The following is a 5,398-nucleotide window of genomic DNA, read 5'->3' on the forward strand; positions in this document are numbered from 1 at the left end:
TCCTATAAATATACATCTAAAAAATCCACAATTTAATCTACATATCACCTGTCTCCTAAAATTAAAACTGACGGAAACCACCAGAAAAATTATCTTCGGCCGCAAGGACAACGCTTCTTCCCATCGACGGTGGTAGCAAATCCGTCCCCTACTTCTACACGGTTGCGCGCCCCCAAACTCATGGCGCCCAGCAGGCATGGCTGCTGCGAGCATGAATTCACGGCTCAATCACGCTCGAAGCAGCCTCTTCTGACCGCAACAAGGCCTCGCGCGGAGCTCCGCTGCGGATCAATGGTAGCTGCGGCCACGCGTGCAGGAAGGAATGGCCACCCGCGAGCTCCCAAAGTGGTGGAAAAGATGCAACAGACGACGAGGAGCTACTTGATGGCGCGGCGTGGCCAGGGGCAGCAGGAATCGACATCGAGATATGGTGGCGACGACGGCGGAATGGAGGGCGTGAGCTGAAACTTTCACCCCGCCAAAATTTCCTAGCGATTGGGGAAACAGAAGGCCAAAACTGGACATATGCGGCACTGGGGCCAAAGGCCCTGTTTGGTTCTGTTGTGGATTTCTAAAAGTAGCTGTGAAAAATCTGTTGTGGAAAAATAGTTGTGGAAAATCTGATGTGAAAAAGATGTAGGTCATTTGGCAAACCAGCTGGTACGGCTTTTTCAGATTTTGGCCCGCAGCGAAATTAGATTTTGAAAAGCACGTCCTGAGCTGCTTCCGCTTTTGGTTCAGATTTTGACAGCGGATTTTTAGAATCAGATTCTGCTTGGTTCGCCCTTTGGTTCAAATTCTGTTGCGCGGCAGCGGAATCCGTCAATAAAAGCTGAAATATCCTGCTTCACCGATTGTTTTTTTTTTCAGACCTCCGGAACCTGCACGGGTCAATTTTTCGTCCCCAACAAATTTGCGTGTTCGGGTCGGCCCGTTGGAGGGCCCGGTTCCCCCGCCGCCTGCCGTGTATCCAGCTCCTCCTTGCGCCTTCTCAAAAAAAAAAAGCTCCTCCTTGCGCCGTCGCCATCGCCGTCGAGGTCCTCATACGAGGATCAAGCGGTGCTTGAGCTCCCATCCCGAATCGACGCAACAGCTCCTTGTCGAGCTGCGATCCGCAATCGAGCGGCTCCTCTCGGAATCGCAGTCCCCGATCAAAGCGGCCACCCTCTTTAGTCGCAATCCGCAATCGAAGCACTACAATCAGAAACAGGTCCTCTCTCGATTTCATTCTCCTAGTTGCCACCGGAGGCGGGGTCCAAGCCGCCGTATATCTGCCCGGGCGGGCACCGCGGGAAGCCACTTGTTTTTAGTGGAGATCAGCAACTCCCGGCGGACATTTGGCGACCCCGGCGACCATCCGTCTCGGCCCTCGGCAAGTCCTCATCTTCATGGCGGTGAGTTTCTCCTCCTGACCCTCTTCCTTTCGCTAGACTCTCTTGCAACATCACCCGCGAAAAAAATTACTAGGAATGAAAATAAGTAGGAACCATAATCAGAAGTCGTGTTCAAAATTGTGTCTTTCTTGTGGACATTATAGAATCTGTGTGATTAAAATTGTTTTTTCCTGTGGGTAAGTACAAAAATTGCATATCAAAATTGCATCTTTTATGGGTAATTATTACCTCCGTCCCAAAAAGCTTGTCTTAGATTTGTGTCTTTCTATTTTGGGACGGAAGGGGGTATGAATTTTGTATAATCAAAATTGCATCTTTCTTTATGGTAGTAAAAAAAATTATACACTAAAACTTGCATCGTCCATGGGAAAGTATAAACTTTTTATCTTTGTTTGTGGGAAATATCAAAATTGCATCTGTGATGAGGCTAATAAGAAATCAACTCTGGTTCCTTTCCGTATGAAATGTAGGAGGGCAATGAAGATGATAGGCTCAGCAAGTTGCCTGATGACCTTTTGCTCAACATTGTCGAGCGACTTGATATTGCTGACGCGTCACGAACCACCATCCTCGCCAGACGTTGGAAGGACGTCCCAGCTAGACTCTCAAAAGTCATTATAAGGGCGGGTTCTTTTGAGTCCAAGCATACAATGAGCAAGTTAACCAAAGATGATATAGTTCGGTCCAACACCACCATTCTGGATGCAACCCGGAGCATACTGGAAAGGAGGGCTGGAAGTCTATACACCATTCAGCTGTTGTGCATGCAATTCTACTTGGGAGATGAGTCCATTTTCATTGGCCAGACTGTTGCCAACAGCATAGCAACACAAAAGGTTGCTTCAGTTGACTTCACAATCTTGACGAAGGTGCGTAGAAATTGTACCAAGGATGACCTTCTCACAAATGGGAGGCAGTTCATGTCATTCTTTGATTCATGTCCAAACACATTTGGTTGTCTTGCACGCCTCACTCTAGAGAATTTGAGGTTAGGAGAATCAGCGTTCCCCAAAATTTTTAGTATATGCAAGCAACTGGAGTTCCTCTTCCTCCACAATTGTGACATGGGTATTCAGTCTTTGCTGGAAGTGGAACACCCGCAACTCAGTGAACTAGTGATTGCCAGCGGCTGCTTTAAGAGGGTTCATCTGGGCACCAAAGCTCACAATAGTGAAATTTAGTATTTTTAGATCAAAAGATGATCCCTTCTGTCTTGGCTATGTTCCACTGCTCCAGACTGTGAGCACCATTAATACTGCTCTCTCTTGGCAGAAGATGCTCAAGTTAAGTGAGTTGCTTGGTAAGACTGCCATAAGCAACCTGCATTTGAACTTCAGAAGCGAAAAGGTTAGTCAAAAGGCCCTCAATGTTGTCAGTGATGTGTGTATGTTTGGCTGGCATGTTGTAATCATTACTTGTGGTTAACATAAGTCTGGATTATCCCTCTTCTGCAGATTTGGGTCAAACCGGAAGGTCGAAGGCAATTGTTACCTGTGTTCCACAAACTTAGGATTGTGAATTTGCTTAACATTCCTGAAGAATGCGATCTGACTTGGACAATGTTCCTACTCGAAGGTGCACCCAACCTTAAGGAACTACGCATCGTGGTGAACTCTTGCACCAATTCTCTTCTTCATTGTCTCATTTTCGAAGTTCAAACTTTTTTTAACAGTTAGGAATTAATATTTTCTTGACCTGATTGAGTGCAGGTGCGGGATCATTTATGTTTAGTGGTAACAGGGGAGCAGAGGAAGAATGGCGCATTTAGCGAGGAGAAGGACAAGGGACTGGAGTGGGAACCATCTGCATCTGATTTCAAGCACCACAACCTTGCTGGGCTCAGTATCTATGGGAGGTTTCAAGCAGAAGACAAACTCGTGAGCTATGCCAGGAGCATCATGCAAGCAGCAGTGAATCTGGAGGACATAAAGCTATACAAGAGTCCAGTGTGTCAAAGGTGCAAGCACATGCGCCAGGAGTGGACATTGGAGGAGAAGTCATCGCTTGGCTACAAAATCAAAGAGGGGATGCCCTCGCTCGTCCAGATCCACTTCCCGAGTTTAGGGGAAGTCTTTTTTTAGAAGAAATAATACTCTTGGTCTGCAAGCTGCAGCTGACAGGAACTGTTGTATTATGCATGGATTAATTGTCACCGTTGAACCTTTTCAATCAGATGGTACCGTCAAGGAGGATAATGTACTCTTATCCTTATTGTTAAGTATATTTTGTCCAGTGGAAATTGTGGATATTTCTCTTATTCGTTTTCATTGTGAAATCTCTTAAATCACTGGATGTGGTTGCCGGGCTTGATGGATGTGGTTGCCGGCGATCTCCAGTTGTGATGGAGCAATGCCAAGACGCCATATCTTGCACATACTACTTGTTGCAGCGTTACCCTTCTAAGTTTACCGGACTCGATAAGGCATTAAGTGTCTTTGATAAAGCATTAAGTGTCTTTAAGATTGCTGTTAGGACAATACTGCAATTCAGGTTTTGAGTATATCACTTATTCCTGTGCAGAATGGTATTTGTTTTAAGCAGAGTAGAAAAATGTTCAGTGTTAATTTGTTGTGTATATATGAGTAGCTCAAAACTTGTTGCCAAAAATAGAATAACTCACGTCTTTGCTCGAACTAGACAAGAAAGACCCATTAATCTTTCCTTGAAATAGATTGTCTTTGTCGCATAAGGACTACAGAAAAATTTACATCAAGACATGTCAAAGATACAGGATATAGTATACAGTTTTATTGTTTGGTCTAAAATAAATACACGTACAAACTTTTTCATATATGTAATTTGTATGTACTGCCTCATAAATCATTTATGTTTTTGTAGAACAGATGGTCCATCAGATGGAAGCATCACGCGGCATTGTAGGCATCGATGAAGGATGATGTGCACTCAAATACAAGGACTTATGATGGTGTCCAATGACTCAGTAATATGAAAAAATAATCTATTTTGCAGCTGGTTATTGGTTGCTGATTGGAGAGGAACAAGTACAATGATTGTCTACAAGATGTGTTTGGTTCATATTTCCTGGTTGATGGATTCAAACCCCTCTTTTCTCCATGAATGTCTGCAATTATCGAACATGTAAAAGTTTCTGGAACTTCAACCACGTATGTATTTAGGCCAATCATTAGTAGTGCATATAAAGGCATGGTCCTCAACCAGACAAACAAACAATTTTTTAATCGATATATACGCAGGACTAGACTGAGCTAAAACTACTGTGATACAGTTAACATAACTGCAATCTATGACATGCTGTTGCATATTGATCTGTTTATAGAAACATAAACAAATACAATTTCCTGATGTGCCCTATGAGCCTTTACTAACCCTGCCCATGTTATTTGGGCATCACAATTTCTACATGACCCCTTTCTTTTAGAACAGTTGCCGATACGTTTGCAGCCTAGAGAAGCGGATCACCATAGCATCTGTGATATCATAATAGTGAACTGTAAATAGCATAATGAGGAAGCATATTATTGGATATATTTGTTTTGGTGCTATCTCTATGAATGGACGAATACTAATCCTCAGCAAAGTAATAAGGCCTATGTGGTCTTTATTTGTTTTGTCATATTGGATTTATAGCTGACCGTCTCTGTAAGTAAAAAACAGATGAACCTGAAGCATTATGTGCAATAAAGTGTTGTCATCCTTCAGATGAACACACTGCATGTTTTGGTTGGATGCATTCAACAATCTGTTCTGATAATTGCCAAAAACGTGTGACATATGTCATGTTTGGCAGATGTGACCATCTATTTGGTTACTCATATGTTGTTCTCCATATCTTCTATTCCCTGCAGTAGTTCTGAATAATTAATAATGATGAACATCTGTATAGCAGATTAAAAGTACCGGGTTTTAGTTCTTGATTTTGTTTCCTACAGTTAAAAAGCAGCAGGAATCATGAGAAACTAAAATATCCCCGTATCAATTAGGTTTCGCGGAGCTTCATAGACCTGTTTATAGGTAGTACTTCA

General features: G+C 43.2%; 1 pseudogene; it reads left to right on the forward strand.

Moving 5' to 3' along the window:
• The first annotated feature begins 947 nt into the window (after positions 1-947).
• LOC119316305 lies at positions 948-3,633 on the forward strand (annotated as a pseudogene).
• Positions 3,634-5,398: the final 1,765 nt, after the last annotated feature.

This window comes from Triticum dicoccoides, chromosome 6A, assembly GCF_002162155.2.
Source record: "Triticum dicoccoides isolate Atlit2015 ecotype Zavitan chromosome 6A, WEW_v2.0, whole genome shotgun sequence".
NCBI lineage: Eukaryota > Viridiplantae > Streptophyta > Magnoliopsida > Poales > Poaceae > Triticum > Triticum dicoccoides.